This window comes from Squalius cephalus (genome assembly GCF_949319135.1).
Source record: "Squalius cephalus genome assembly, chromosome: 9".
Taxonomy (NCBI): domain Eukaryota; kingdom Metazoa; phylum Chordata; class Actinopteri; order Cypriniformes; family Leuciscidae; genus Squalius; species Squalius cephalus.
In genome coordinates, this window is record NC_137130.1 from 8,722,061 (window position 1) to 8,739,460 (window position 17,400).

Genomic DNA, 17,400 nt, shown 5'->3' on the forward strand with positions numbered 1-17,400 from the left:
TTTTTGCTGCTCAGTATTTTTGTGGAAACCCCATTTTCTTGTTGAATAAAAAATATTTTGTAACATTGCAAAAGAAGTATTTACTGTCACTCTGATCAATCTCTGATCAATTCAATGCATCCGTGCTGAATAATAGTATTCATTTAAAACCGAAAAGACAAAAAAAAAAAAAAAAAAAAAAACTTGCTGACCTCAAACAGTAGTGTAAATAAATGCAAATTGCACTTACAGTTAAACACTTTAAAAGAAAGAATATAGTCCATTCCAGAGAGATTAAAAGCAGAAATCTGAATGTTTTGCATGAATTATTCTGTTTTTTTAATTTATTTGTTTTCCCAATTATCTATTTGAGGTAGAACTACTTCGAGATAGATGTCTTTTAATTCCTGTTAAAATGTAATATAATTTTCTCACTAGCCTCATGTATGTTCCGTATGTAAAATGACTATATACATTTTATATACGGTTATGTTTTATTGCCTATTGTTCCACTGAAATAACTAACTTGCATTTTTCAAATGACTTAGAAGTCAAACTATTTGCTGTGATAAATCAACCTTATGCAGTAAGCATAGCATGTGATAAATATGGAACACCACAATGACATCATTAATAGCCATTTATATTCATAGTCTGAACACAAGAGGGAGCACTTCACAAGTAATCAAACTAAATATGTTTGTTGCCAGGCAGTAATCTCAAATTAATTTCAAAAACCAACAGCCGCTGAGGTCATTTGGCTTTCTGCATACATAATGTAGCACAGCCGAGTCCAATACATCATGAGCTATGTAACAAAATACAAAAATGACATCTAACAAAACTGATCGGGTTAAAACCAATGCCCAAAAATGCTAGTGAGAATGACCAACACACAACACAAACACAAGATGACAATATTATGGGTAGGCAAAGATTGAATCTGTGCAGAATTCCTGCAAAAATTAATAAAATTCTATACACTATTCAATTAAATTAAAACTGCTTTACATGGTTATGATGAAGAGAAGAAAAACACTATTTAAAACCACTCAAGAAAAAGTAAATTAAAAAAAGCAGCAGAAAGAAGCATCAAGCGTAAATCTGCAGATTTCTGTGGGTTTACCATGAACAAGGTCATATAAAACAACTTATTTTCCATTTTGTGTAATAATTCATAACATTCAGCTTATCGGAATCTGTATATTGGGTCTCTCTGATCCCTCCGATGATTTCTCATCCTCAGGCGTTATAATGAGTATCTGTCTGTACTCTGGTGAGGGGGGGGGAGGAAATCCTAACTCTTCAGCACAGCTTCAGACCTGTCCCTTTTTTCGTGATTTACGCCGCCATGTGGGTCTGGGGATCAACAACGATTGAGAGATTGAAACATTAAGCCGTCCCAGTGCAGCTGTCAGACTTTCCAATGGAGCGCAAGATAAAGAGAGAGCAAAAAGTGAATGATGGTGACTGTAAAAAGCACGATGAAAGAGAAATAGCATACGTGCTCGAGGATGAGATGTGCGGAGGAAAGTTTTGAGCACAAATGTTCGGGTTATGTGTGAGAGAGACGCGTGGAGAAAGCAAAGGGAAGATAAGTACAGATTCACATGGGTATATGAGATGAGCTGCCAGCTGTCCGCAAATCTCCTGCTTAGCTCAGATTAGAATTTTTATGCAATCTGTGCTAAGAGCACACAGAAGCAACAGAGCAAATGGACAGAAGTGAACCAGCCTTTACTCTTACAAATGGGTGTCCTCCATTTTAAGAAGCCCCGGCCCTGACCTGAGAAAACCTTGTGAAAAAGAAGTGCGCTTAACTGTATCGAATGTGCACTTGTAGTGCACTTTAAATCTATTAAGTATATATTTTTAAAAACTGTACTTGCAGATAATATTTTAATGTAAAAAAGGACTTAAGTGCATTAGAGAGTACACATTTAAAGACTAAGTACACTAAGTTTTTCAAAATATCTTTATGATCATGTTTTAATAATCTTGTCAAGCTTTACTGAAGGCACATACACGTAAAGTACTCGGTTATAATACATTTAAATTACAAGTTAATTCATATTAAATGTACTAAATTGCAAATGTGCAAATATCAGTACAAATTTGTAAATACAAATATATATATACAAATATTTAAACAGATGCCACACAAGTTTCAATAGAAATGGCATATTTCAGTTCACCATAAATGCTTGTAGTACATTCAGCAATACACTTGAAACATATTTCAAAGACAAGAGAATTATGAAATTACATATAAAGATGTACTTAAGTTCTACTTATATGGGTCAAAAAGCACTCTTGAGTTCAACTAATTTCATTTGATATAAATTTAAACTAACACATTTTGATTTTATACGAGAACATTACATTCAGTTAGCATTTAAGTTTATTCTTTTAAAGTATGAAGTCAAGTATGCGAAAGTTAATTTTTCACAAGAGAAATCAAAAAGAAAACTTGTGTGAAAACAGCCTTATGGGTTCAGAGAAACGCTGGAGCAATTTCAGTTTCAGGCGTGCATTTGTTAGGATGCAGATATCACTGTGTGCGTACAGAACAGGATTAAGAGAGGTGACAACTGTATTTAGCTGCAGTGTGTGCTTGGTCACAGAGAGCATACAATGTTCCACTCTTCTACTCATGACTCAATGTTGTAGTTCTTCATCCGCCTAAATCTCAAATGCCTTCAAGTTCAACCCCACGTGAAATCTTATCTAATTAAATCAGCCTGTAAGACAACAAACAACATGGATGCTGTGGGCGAGGCGCTAACACCTTGTGGCAACTTTACGCACACACTAAATTTGGATTGAGGAAAGGCAATCTTATCGTTTATGTGATGCTAATGCTCCATATCTGGTGCTTCAATAAAAAGCTGCTTGAATAACATGAATATACTTAGATGATCATGTTTAGCGAACCGTTACGAATGCCTCAAGGATTACATTTTCAAAGTGCTTCTTTGTATATTTTGAGGAGACATAACACAGTGTTTCTTCAGACACTTTTGTGTCCCAGGGGTTGATTTAAATACACAAATATGAAGGTCACATATAAAATGGATCCAGGAAACTTTATCATGCCTTCATTTATTTATTTCAATATTTTTATAGCCCTATTCGGACAGGACTAGTTTTCTAAAGGACATTTGAGTTGTCAACAATTCTTATCTCTCCACGTCTGTGATATCATGTACTGATTTGTACGGGACTGACATCTCGTGTTTATTACAGTGGTGGGAGTGTGTGTTTTCCAGATGTGGGCGTTACAGAAGGTCATCTGCTGTGCTTGCGTCCATCACGTATAACGTATATGCCTTTTTAATGTATTATTTATTGAAATGATTTTAATTTATTATAATTACCCTATCTGAGTAAATTTCACAAGTTAATAGAAGTGTCTGTTTATAATAAACTCACATAAACTCACTGCTCATGAGCAGAAAAATTGTCTTCTACCTGACACTGATATAAAGTGGGCAGTCTTCGCAGTTTCTGTAATTTTGCTCCATTTATTACATTTATAATGTAATTTTTTCGTCGTATACCATCCATATTGAAATGAAGGCATGCCAAAGACTGGGGCACAAATGTAGGTCAGGTAGGTCAAAAAACGTGTTTATATACATGTATGTACACACACACACACACATGCATGTACATACACACTTTTCTTTTTTACATGTATATGCAAATAAACCAGTGAGAGTGTGAAAAGTGCGTTTAGTTTCTAAAAATCCAAAGGGCCTAAAAGTGGCCACAAAAACACCCAAACACAGAACAAACACATGGTCGGGTGAACAACAGCCCGCAGAATTCAGTCGACATCTGAACGCTACATCTGTGGGCTGATTACAGCAGTCATCAGAGCAAAAGCAATGACTGCATAAACACACTAATGTTACCTTAAACGACACGTGTCCTTTCCCATCACTTTCTTCTGATGTCGAAGTGTGTGTATTTAGCAAGCACATTTCCAATGCTTTTCAAAAAGTAGGAGCAGATTAAAAATTAGCCATTGAAATACTTCACGTTTTAATTCTATTTTATGTTAATCATAAGTCTGATATCTTCCCGGTGGTAGATAAGCACAGTCTTTTACTGAAGCACAGAAAGTGGGTCAGCCCTTCCTCTAAAGAGCTTCTGGCCCCTTCCTCTGTGGTACCTATTGAATTAATCACGCTTTACGCTTGGTCAAGCAGTGCTCCCAAAATGCTCCTTTTTCTAGCTCTCTCCACTTTGCTTCAAACACAGCACAATATTGTCTCATTTTAATTCATATAAATGACTAACAGCCAAACATGTTATACAGTATTTGTGAAATTATGTTTAGTAAAAACAAAACAAAAAAACAGTTCAGACTAAATTTCAACTAAACACACACGTGACCGCACATTCAATATTAATTCAACATTCTTAGAGGGATAGTTCATCCAGAAAGTTAAGGGGTCATATGATGCTTTATAATGTTTTCCTTTTCCTTTAGTGTAATGTATCTGTTTGTGCATGTCTAACAGAACACTGATCCAGACCTGCCTCCAATGCCTCGATCGAAGTCCAGATATTACTTCCTCAAACGTACACGTCACAATGTGAAATGTTAGCATAATGCTGCCCAAAGGCATACGCAAAGAAAGGCGGCAAAGTTTTGCTGAATTGAAGTGTTGTCGACATGTTGCAGAGATGCGAAAGCAAAACCTTTTGCTTTCAGAGGTTAATCACAGCTTTATTTATTTATATAAAGCTGGTGCTGAGCAGCACAACCCAAAAGTTAGCTTTGTTAACCTAACCTTTGTAAACCATGTTAACCTATTCTATTACACCCGATGATCAATAATAACGGCTTTTAAAATGGCACATAATTTACTCACCCTCATGTCATTCCAAACCAAACCATGCAATTATTTTGTTTGCTGAGCAAAAAAAAGTAGTTTATTTGAAGAATGCTAGGGATGGGTATTTTTGTCAATTTCTCATTTCGATCATTGACGTGTCAAAAAACGAGTACTCGAGCACTCGGGTTTTAAGACGGTTATGAAAATTAATATTGACAAATAAAACGACATGAAAACATGTCTATGAAAACATGAACGTATGAATAGAAAAATAACTGCTAGATTATGATGCATCAATGTTTTCGAAAAAGAAACATCTAAAAGGAATAGCTGCTTGAGGTAAAGCTGAAGAGTAAATGATCTCCAGTAAACTGAAGCCCGTTCTATGACACTTCCTATGTGATTAATAAATTAAAATAAACGTAATATAACAACATGCATCTGCACAAAAGGACGCGAATGCGCATGTGAACTTTTTTTTACAGTCTTTGGTTTGAAAGGGAACCTCTGGATGCGCTCTTCCCTTAATAGCGCGCTGATACACGGGCAACTAAAGCACAGAGAATTTACAACATTCGATCATAATCCTGTTCTCGTTATAATGCTGAATGTGGCATGTATATTGGCACTGCACATCTTGCACTTAATTTTATTTTTCATGAAAGTGATTACAGTCATCACTGCACATTTTCGAAGCCATGACGAGAAACAACTTTAAAAAAATAAATAGGTTTACAGTTAAAAATGAGAACAAAATAACGCTGCTGCATTATTAATATAATGAATGATTTTTGCCTATCAAGCCCATCTAAAAGGAATATGACCATCTCAAATAACCCAATCATAGTCAATTATGTCCGACATGGCATTTGAGCTGAAACTGAAGAGTGAATGAAAGATAAATATTAGACAAAAAACTTAATACTTAAATGAAAATTGAAAATAAGTTTAAGAACTGAAAACTGTAACTTAAAATAAGTTAAAGTTCTCCAATTATTAAAATTAAAATATAAATAAAGAAGAAATATAAAAAATAAAAGAAAAATTAATAAAAAATGACAAAAGCACAATAAAACTAAAACTAAAGCGAATTCAAAATACTAATAAATAGCATAAAAGTATATAAATAATGCTAAAATAACAGTGAAAGGACAGTCATGCATGTTTTGAATGACATGATTGGGAGTAATTTTCAGAACTTTCATTTTGGGTGAACTATCCCTTTAAGTTACTACATTGCTCTTCTCTGTAAAACATGGTAAAAATCTCTGTAATACTCAGCCTTAAACTGGCAATGTTCAAATTAATTTTGATTAAAATTCGATTTTGCAGATGAACTTTGAGCTGCAGGTGTCCCATAGTTTTTTAACTTCCACTGTCTCTGTGCTCAGTTTCTCCTATCTTAATAGCTAAAATCTCAACGACTATTGCCAAAAAATATCTCAACTTCAGTGGACTTAAAAACAATGGATGCATGAAGACAAATAACATGGGTGATATGAGAAATATATAGTTGTATAGACTATTTTAGATTTAAGGTGAAAAATGACTGCTATGTCTTCACCACTCCCGACCACGGTTGATTTCCCTAGTGAGAGGATGTGGATATATGGAGAATACAAAAGAAAAAGAAATATTTTAGAACATTTAAAACTGGTGTTTTGATAACTGCTATAACAGTAGGAGAAAAACAATAACCCTATTGCTTACAACTATGTGACCTTGTAATAGGGAAAATAATAGGAGACAGAACCTGAGGCTGCAGTTCACTCCCACTCAACCAAAAGCAACCAAACACCACACTTCCTAAAGTGACCACTGCAATGAGAAAATAAATCAAAATGCTTTTTCAGACCATAGGCTCTTTTTCTAATTAATGTGAAATGGAAAAAAAAGTTATTGAACATCAGGAGCAAAAAGACTGCATAAACAAGCCATTTGTCAACTGCTCAAAGCTATTGACCCCTACTGGCAGAATCACAAAACAATAGAAGTGGGATATTTAAACGGTACACTACTGTATGTAAAAAAAATTGCTCAAAATTAATACTAATAATAAGTCAATACATCATCAATCCTTCTTCCAAAATGTGTTTTTTTCTTACCCTGATTTACTATGGTAAGCCTATTATGAGTGTTTATGTCACTCGCCTGTATGTGTCGTGTCATATCCATAAATAGAGAAAAGTTGCTCCAGCTACTTTAACGCGAGTGGCAAGTTAGTTGCCCCAGTGAGTGAGAAAGGTTGACATGGAGCATGTTAAATCTCGAACCTCCGGGGAATCACCGAACAGAGGAGAATCGGCTGGCAAAAAGAGAATGCGACAGAGCTTGTAATAAAACAAGAATCAACATAGGCTTGGCTTTTGGGAGATGGCGAGACTTGAGGGGTTTGAAATGTTGTAAAGGTGAGTAAGATATTTTATTGAAGAGATAAATTTCCATATGTAGCTCTCCAACAGAGTTCATTGTAAAGCAGTATCTATTGTCAAGGGCCATTTCATTATGGTTGTTGTAGCGCTGTGCTGGAATTTATTTTCAAGGAAGTAGCGTGTCTAGCAACAGTAACGTCTTTAGCTAGTCAGCTTGAGATCCTGCAACTAAACTAGTTATATATCTTAAGCCTAGTAGTGATTGTTTTATGAGCAGTAGGATAATCTCTCTCCCTCTTTATTAGTTATAAGAAAGAACCATATTGATAACAGTCACGGCGAACCAAAGCACAACCAAAACAATGTTCTTCTGCAAAATGCATGCAGTTTTCTTGTTTTAACCGCCAGATGGCCAAAAGTTACATAGTGTACCTTTAATTTCTCCTTTGACAAAATCATAATACTGAGAAATTTACCAAAACAGTCACCTGACATTTAAGTTAACCTGAAATGATGTTCACAAACTGATGCATTTTTGAGTGAGACACAAAGTCTGATTGGAGAAGAGGGGTTGAAAATAAAGAGACGTGTGTGATGTCAGCTGAGAAGGAAGTTGTTTCAAAGATGAAGGAAACTTTGAAAAAATATTACAAAAACTAAAACTAAAAATTTGGAATAGCATGCACTAATTCAATTTTAATTATGATTTAGTTGTCCGTTTTGTTGAACTTTTCTCAACATTTGATTATGCGTCATGCAAGGTTTCATCTATCATTTATAATTTGTGAATGAACATTTTTGGATTCAAAACTGGGTGACAAAAAGATTAGTCAATGCAAGCACGTCCATCCAAACAGCTGATGCACTGTCCATGGCTAGCCCGCTAAATGCGCTTCTGTAGAGGAGTTGAAGGGTGCTGAGATCGTACATTTACTGCACCCTACGTCCTTTTTAACTCAGTGATTCCAGAATGAACACTTTTACGGGAAAGACCTGTCTGTAACTCTATGAGCAAAGTTCATATCCAACAAATACCAGATCACGAGTTAAGTAAACATGAATTGGCATTCGCAGCTCATTTTCGTTTCTACAAAACATTGTTTTCCAGGTGCAACATATTTTTCCAGGTGGAAAACAAAAAGTAGGCTGGGACCTGAATTGATTATCAAATTAAATTTGACACTTAGAATACAAAGAATTGTTTTAATTGGAATAATGTTCAACAAGACCAGAAACCTGTAAATGGAGTTTTTTCATGTTGACTTTAAGGTAAAGCTAAACCATAAAGACGTAGAACAGGGAGTGTGGTCCTCGCTGGCAGAAAGATGGGGTGAGTCCCCAGACAAGTGGGCTGGCAGAGAGGCCTGGACAGATCAAGCGCCATGATTTATCGTGTTAAACACATCACTAGTCCTGTCAGTGTATCAAGGGCGAGAGCTTAACAAGAGGCGACAGTGTTTATTGGAGACACTGGCTCATGCGAGATTTCAGGGCAAATTATAGCCTGAGGCAGTTTGTCTTTTCTCTTGCTCTCGAAATCACAACCAGGGCGGGCACGAGGATGAGAGACAAAAAGCAACCAGGAAGAAGGGAGGTAACGGAGGGATAATCGGCAGTATAGTACAGCGGAAGCAGCACAGTCATTCTTCATCAACCTGAAAGACTGTCAAAAACTATTTTCAGAGTGGCCAAAACAAGAGCCAAATTAAATTGTTCATGCTGTCTAAACTATTTTTACTTGTTTTTTTTTTTGTTTGTTTTTGTTTTTACATTTTGTCCTGGATTAGCCCTTCTTAATACAACAAATCTGGTCATTAAAAAAAAAAAAAAAACCTTTTTAAAACTGATAAAAATATATCACAAATATTTTCACCTGTCAATCAAAGGTGTTCCCTTGAATGTTTAATAATTAACTCATTTGATCATGCTTCCAGCCACCAATAATAATTTTGTTTAAACCATTGCATTACATTTAAACAATTCCATAGATTTTTGCCAAAAACAGCGCAGAAAATGTGTAAAAAGTCCGTTTTTTATTTTTTTTTATTTTTTTTATGCCCAGTCGGAAGGGCCATGCAGAGATTTTAGATGAATCAACAGTTTTTATGCTCAACATGAAAATGACAATAATCAAAAAGAGAATTTGCTGTTGAGGATTAAATGTTGCATGTGTAGTGCAAACATAATAAAATGATTTCAAACAGGATTATGAACCCACAGCAGAATACTTCCACAGAGATTTACAGCAGGATCAGAAAGATCAAAGAGAAAAAAAAATGTCTATACGAGCCAAGTGCAATAAATAGCATTCTGTTTTTTCTACTATAATAAACATATGGCAACTGAAAAGTCTGAATAATCAAAAAATAAACACTGATGTATGCACATGAGTAACAGACCACCCATTTCTAATGTCTTGATTTTCACGTTCACAAGAGTTCACAAATGTAAAATATGTGCAAATGGTCCCCTTAATACCGATTTGAAGATCTGTATTGTGATTGCTTCAGCTAAAAGAGGATATTCTCTCTGGTGATGAGGTTATTATGATGGGTGGGGAGGAATTAAATTAAAACCTCTGAATAAAGAGCAGGGTGGGAGAATCTGATCTGCAGCCATTAGAGATACAGAGAGGGAATAATGTTGGAAGATAATGCATGATTCCTCCGACTGTTGCAATTTTATAAACACAGAAAACACAAAGTAATATAACAGGAGCAAGAGGAAAATGCTAAATGTAATCTGAGTCTATCCACCATCATCTGGCCTGCCCTAATCCTCCAAGGCAGTCATTACATTCGAACATAAACCGGCCATAAGCCTGCTCCATAATTCCACGCCATAAGGAGAATTTGACTGCAGAAAGTGTTCCTTTCATCCTAAACTGTCAGAAAATACTCCAAATCAACTTATGAACCCGTTCATAAAATGAATGTCAAATACTACATTGAATATTTTGTACTTTTTCTAATTGCACAATACTTTTTAATAGAACATTCTCAGCTTGTGATTCCGTGAAAATAGGATGGATGTTACACAAATAGAATCAAATCTATTTTGTTGCTTCAACAGAAAGATAAACATGTTCAAACAATATGTATCATTTAAAAAAGGGTTCAAAATTACCCATAACTAAAACCTGAAATTCAATATTCAAATTTATGTGTGAACAATAACTTCATAATATAGCTGGAGAATAAATCAAGCCCCTTACAATACTTCATTACAAGAAAACTGTAGTTTTTAAATTACCTTTCATTTTATTAAACACACACACACACACACACACAATATATATATATATATATATATATATATATATATAAAGTTAGAACTTTTTAAAAGTTATTACAAATAAAAAAAAAATAAAAAATATTTTGTACCCTTTATATTTGATAAAATATAAATTTTAAATACATTATATAGGTATTTTATACAACATACATAACTTTGCAAATCGTTTCATTACATTAATATTCCACATCGCTCTCTTTTTAATCAAAATAATTGAGTTATTAAATTGTATTAAAATGTAAACTTATTAAAATGTTTGTTGGTTTCAGCCCTAATCAGGAGCTAAAAGTTTTTAAAGGGAGAATTTTTACTATCTTTCAAAAAATATTCAAAATCATATCCTCCAGTTTACATTAATAATAACCAAAAACACTACTGATTAAGACCAAGCCAATTGTGCATAAACCTAGTCTTCATTTTCCTGCATGCACAAAATGAGCAATCACACAGTTCTTGCAACAGATAAAGTAGTTTTCCCTAATCAAAATTTTCCTGAGAAACGTATCGATTAAAACAGCCACTCATCCAAATATTGATTTCCTAATCATGCAGTACAAGCACACTATGTTAAAACCAAGTGATAATACATCTTTTCACTGTAAAAACAAAATGTAGGTTTTCTGGCACACACGTTGCCGGTGGGCATGCAGAATCACCAGGGCTGGGGTCCCTTTGGCTGGGCGTTGTGTTATGAGGGAGGAGGGGGCGCATGAACACTCATATGTGAACAACTCTAGAGGAGTCTTTTGTTGCAGTACGCGTGTCTGCAGGGGCACCCTCCCCTACTCAGCCTGACAGGCGGCTTGAAAACTGTCAGCCCTGATCACTCGCCCTTGCCTGGATCTCAACCCAAATTATAATCAAGAGCTCAGTCGCCCAGCAATGCCAATGTAAGATCAAGCAAAACCAATCCAGCGATCTGAGATCTGGTATATCGGTACCAACCACCCATGCTACGCTAACCGCCTACTAATCGAAAGAGACGAAATGCTAAATGGAGACACCTCTGGTCGTTTCCAGGCATCACAGTGAAAACCATTTTTGAAATCATCTACATGCTGGTAGAAAGCACAATACCTGTCTCTTTAGACACAGTACATATCTGCAAATAAACTGGCTGCGCTTTCTAAAGAGTCTATAATGCAATGTTCAACCCTTGAATTAGAAACTTCTATGGCACCAACAATCCATTAGACATGTTGCGAATATGGCATCATGACAATATAAACACACAAATTAAAACTCTTAAGGTTCTCAGGTTCAGAATAACCTAAAAGATTGTAAAAACCGTTTGTTCTGTTCATACATAAATCAGTTAAAAACCTGGCAATTGGACTCCATACCAATAGTTTTTTAGGATGAAATCTCTTCTGCTTCATTGTGACAGATAAAGAACCCATGACGATAATTGAAGTAACGACGGCGAACAAAATTGTGTACCTCTCTAGAAGTATTAATCAAAGGGCCGAGCAGCGTTTAATGTTACGAACTGCCATCAAGGTCGGAATCGCAACTGAGACTGACACACAAGTCACAATCCTTCACGCCATACTGTCTGCGGCATACAAAGCATTGTCGAACAATATACGGATATAACACAAACGCCACAACCTACAGCAAATAAAGCAAATCACTTCAAAAATATCTCAAGCTACTTGGCTTAGACTACAACACCACATACTTCCAACAGTTTCAGAAAAAATCTTCAGATGTAAAGACTATTTAATTTAATGTTAACTGGTCAAAAATCTAGATATAGTCCCAAACTGCTAGCATTAGGAAACTTGGGCCTAGAAGAATGATTCCAGTGGATGATTCTAAAGGAGCATCATCCATAAAGACATCGTTAGGTACATTTTTCAGTGAACGGACATACAAAATGCTGTTTCTTATGACCAATCATAACTGACCAGGCCACAATGTTATATTGAAACATATGCCAAAAAATAACGTTTGAAAACATAAAAAGATTTACCTTCAAAGAGCTCCTAACCGATGGCTACCAATATTGATGTTCGGAAAGGACTGAAATTAAAAACCACAGAGGGAAAATGATGTCTCCAGCGATCTCTCGCTCAGCCCCAATGGAACGACACCATTTGATTGGTCCTGGTATGAGGTCATGTGGGTAAGGCGCTGGACACGTGATCCCTCACCGGATACAATGCGCAAAACAAAAAAAACGCCTAAATCCAAATTTCACTGCAGTAGTCCCTTGTTTGTCGACAGCATTATCACTGCTTGGGCTGAGGTAAAGGTTTTTGAGGCTAGAGAAGTCCCAGTACGCTCAGCGAGCAGCCCCAGGGGTATTGGGGGTGGAATCGGCACCCAAGACTCCAGCCGTCTGGGTATCTCCAGCGGGCGACACGTCAACGAAACTGTACCCACCACTGTACATGCCCATTCCTGCAGTCTGGTCCAGCCAAGGGTGTCTGGTCACCATCTGTACACTCTTACATCAGTTACTTTTGTCATTACACTGTATACTTGTCTGTTGTGACATTTAAGCTTCAACCTTCATATGCTTCCATGCCCTTTCTTCCAATCCCTCATCCCACTCTGTCCTCATTTTTTCAGAGCTAAAATACACATGGCATGAACAATAAAAACAGGCGAACAGACATGGCCTGAAAACCAAGAGGTTTAAGCAGGGTGAGGGGTGGCTTTCGATCAACATCACAATGTCTGACAGTCATTTCTGTCTACCAGCCATTTTAATCTGGCAGAGTGAGGAATTATGGGGAGCTGCGCTGGCACAATCTGGATTAAAAACCCTTGGCTAATTCGCTTCAGTTGATCAGGAGACTTAATCATGAATCATTGAGGTTAAAACCCTGTAGAATCACGACTCATTTACAGGAACTACAAATTGTTACTGAGACAAATATTTGAAAGCCTTTGAAAGGCACAGTACGTGAACAATTGAGAATCTAGGTACTGCTGAGGTTAAGACAAACCTCAGACATCAACTTGAAAGCATTTAACTATGAGACCCCATCGAATGGGTGCTTCTTCCGTGAGGTAAATTCGATCCGGTCACTGAAGACAGAAACACTCATTCAAAGAGACAAACGTTCAAACATTCACAAAGGGAAAGAAACTTCAAGTGATTCCTGTGGAGAAGCACAAACCAAAATCAGAAACCCAAGATAAACTTTTTAGCATCCTTACCAGTTAAAGGGAATTTCTCAAGGTTCAGAGATGGAAGACAATAGGCAAAATGAGAGGAACGTGAATGCGCCTAGTCCTATAAGTAAACTCGACCATTGCCTCCAGCAAGGTCAAAAGGCAGGGTGGGGTGGGAAGCACAGTGGAGTTGTTTGGGAACAGCATTGGGTTCATCATACACTCATCAATTGAGCAAGCTAATAGGCAATGACGACCATTAAGGAGACAAAGATACAACAATCGTACAGAGCTTGAAAAGGTGAAGGGAAGCTGATCTCATAGAAAGAAAAAATATTATTTTATTTTATTTATTTTTTTTTTTTACAGAACAACAAATCAGTCTCTTGTTCTTCAAAGTACTCTCCTAATGTATGTCCGACAGTGCAGAAGCACTCCCTGGATTGATCAGTTTAACTTTGTCTGTAAGCCCTAATTGAGCCACAGGCCTGCGGGGTTTAATTAAGAAGCTCATTACTGACTGCATGACACAAGGACTGCTGTACTGGCTCAGTGCCTTTGCTTCGAGAGGCCTGAAAAATCCATAAATCGCTAGTCGGAATGTGCAAATGCCAACATGAGTACCGCATGACAGCGGCCTCTTATTTTATGCACTCGAGCAAAATCTCTTTCCACTCAGATCCTCAAAAAGAGTTCTTCAGGAAGTTATTAGTGACAATACGGGTTATTTTTTACCGTGGAAAGAAAGGTTCTTACCCCACTACCTTCGAAATGCTCGAGGTCAGTGTGAGAATGGTTCTTCCTTTCTAAGAGGAAGTGGATGCTTAAGACACGTTGCCGTGCAGGTTTGGAGGAATTCTGTAGTTTAAGTGCATCCCTTGGCCATACCTTCACACACACAGGGTGAGGATAAGTGGAAAATTCTGTTGCCTCAGGTCTCAGTCATAATGTTGCAAAAGCTTTTACGTTAGACTTAGCTAGAGTTGGTAATGGAAAATTTCGCCTGACCCTCCATTTGGTTGCAGTGAGAGCTTTCAATAAATGGGACACCCCTGCAGCTAAAACCAATAGCTTGTGACATCCATTTCAAATGGATCTTTCAGAGTGGAACTGTCACCTTTATGGTGCATAAACAACCTTGATAATTCATAGAGCTAAAACATGCGAGGCCATGTAATGTAAAAAATGTTCAACCCAAAAAGTAGAAAATTCTGTTATTTATTCACCTTCATGTCGGTCCAAACATGTGTGACTTACTTTTGTCTGTGGAACAAAAAATCAAAATTTTTAAATAAATTGTAAATAAAAAAAAACTTGTAAAGAATATTTTGTAGAATAATCTAATCTAAAAAAGACTAAATCCACCACTGATATCAAAAAGGTGTCATTTGCTTTGAGAGGTAGGGTGGGGGGCCAGATTAAATTAATAACTTTACATCGATGTGTTCTTCAAAACCATTGTATGACTTCATATACAGTAGACCACTTTCATGATACTTCTATGGTGATTTTTTTTTTGTAAACTTGACAGCACCCATTCTACTCACTGTCATTATGTGAGGGGAAAAAAGTGTCAGGTAACTCTTCAACTTTTGCATACCACTAAAAAAAGGATTACAGGAAAGCATGTCAAAGCAAGTAGTTTACAGTGACATGAGGGGGAGTTATTGACATTTTTATGTCTGGGAGAACTATTCTTTTAAGGCAGTGGTTCCCAAACTTTTTAGAGTTTGCACCCCCTGAGGCGTTTACCAACCTTCAGCGTACCCCCTCTCTTCCACTTAGTCAAAAGATTAGGTAATTTGAAAAATATATATATGTTATTTTAAAGGGGTGGTATAATGCCCCTTTTTTACAATATGTAAAATAAGTCTCTGTTGTCCCCAGAGTGTGTATGTGAAGTTTTAGCTCAAAATACCCCACAGATAATTTTAAGGCATTTTAAAATTGTCCCTTTTTGAGGGTCGGTAAAAATGCATCGTTTCGTGTGTGTGTCCCTTTAAACGCAAATGACACAGACACAGAGGGCGGAGCTTCAAGAGCTCGTGTGTGTTATCAGCTCCGATTACCTCATGCAGACAAGCACTAAAATGTCAGAAACTGTTCTGCCTTTTATGTTTAAAATGGATTCGGACAATGATGGAGAGACTCAAGAAGAAGTGACAACATGTAGAATGCAACAGATGTTTATGAATGGTTAGGTGATGAATTTATGTTGCTGATGTGGAGTTAACTATCGTCAATGATAATCTATAAAATCGCTTGTCTAGGAACTGTTGTAAGATGCCTACAGAGTGACATGCTATTGCATTTGTGTTACGTACTGTATTGCATGTGAAAACTCGGATGCGACAGCTTGAGCAGACTCACAAATGTGCTCCAATACAACTCTTCCTCTTCTCAACATGGACTGTGTTCCCAGGGGCGGTTTATGTAAATTTTAGTGTTAGTGATGTCACTAACCCGGGAGGAATGTCATGTAGTCCCTTCCAGCCATTTGTTTTAGTCCTTAAAAAATGATTTCTTTAAAATCAAATATCTCCCTTTGCTTTGAACTTTGAGCGTTGTAACTTTGCAGATGTTGTTTATGTTTAAACAGCAACATTACACACTAACTAAAGTTAGAAAAGTGAAATCATAATCGATCATAATCATTTTGTTTACGTGCCCACTCTGTCACCTCGCGTATCCAAGTTTGGGAACCATTACTTTAAAGGATTTTTTCATTCTTTCTCTTTTCTCTGAGAGAGGTGAATTTAAGCACAAAGACAGCCGTGGAGAGAGACATTTCTTATATACCCTTTTGTTTATGAATCCTTCAAGATACTTTTTCCCATTAAGTGCATATGAACACAACTAAGATCCCTTCCAACTATCCATGCGTCCCTTTCTTGTTCAACTAGAAAGGCTTCTCATATACCTATCAAGAATCGGCAGATATTTAAAGGGATAGTTCACTATTGTTGTTCCAAACCTGTATGACTTTCTACTGTGGAACACAAAAGATGTTTTTGAAAAGGTATTTTTTGACCACACTGACTTTCACAGTTATTCAAAATACCTTCTTTCGAGTTCAAAAGAAAGAAAGTCAAAAAGGTTTAGAATGACAACGAGGGTGAATAAATTATGAAATGGTTTACCTCTGAGTGAACTATCCCTTTAGCACTGCTAAAATCCTACAAAAAGGAAGAGTTGACAACAGCTTTGCCAGGATACCAAAATTTGTTCTGTGTGTAAAGTTTTGAATTTAGGATCAAAACTTCACACTCTCAGAATGAAACTCGAATCTGTCTATTGTGGATGCAAGAATGCAAGAGCTCTTTAAAGGCAATTTATTTAGAGACAAGCAGCAGAATGAATGCAAACACAGGCATATGTGCATTGCATGCAGTGTTACCGAGGGAACGGTTGTTGTTGGTTTTGAAAGAAATGAATACTTTTATTCAGCAAGGATGCATTATATTTATCAAAATAATATTTTATAATCGTACAAAATATTTCTATTTCAAATAAGTGCTGTTTTTTTAAAAACTATCTACATGTCATAAAATCATGACAAGCCGCACAACTGTTTTCAACATTGATAATAATAATAAATGTTTCTTGAGCACCAAATCAGCATGTCAGAAAGATTTATGAGGGAACATGTGTGACACTGAGAACTGGAGTAATGATGCTTTGAAATAACAGGAATAAATTAAAAATGTATTAACTTTCATATGAAATATGACTATTTTTAAGGTATTTGTGATTAAATAAAATGCTGCCTTGGAGCAGCAATA

General features: G+C 36.3%; 1 protein-coding gene across 3 annotated transcripts in view; it reads right to left on the bottom strand.

The window, feature by feature from the left end:
- Positions 1–17,400, bottom strand: part of pcbp3 (poly(rC) binding protein 3) — a 62,370-nt gene that overhangs the window by 15,806 nt on the left and 29,164 nt on the right. The window lies entirely within an intron of this gene.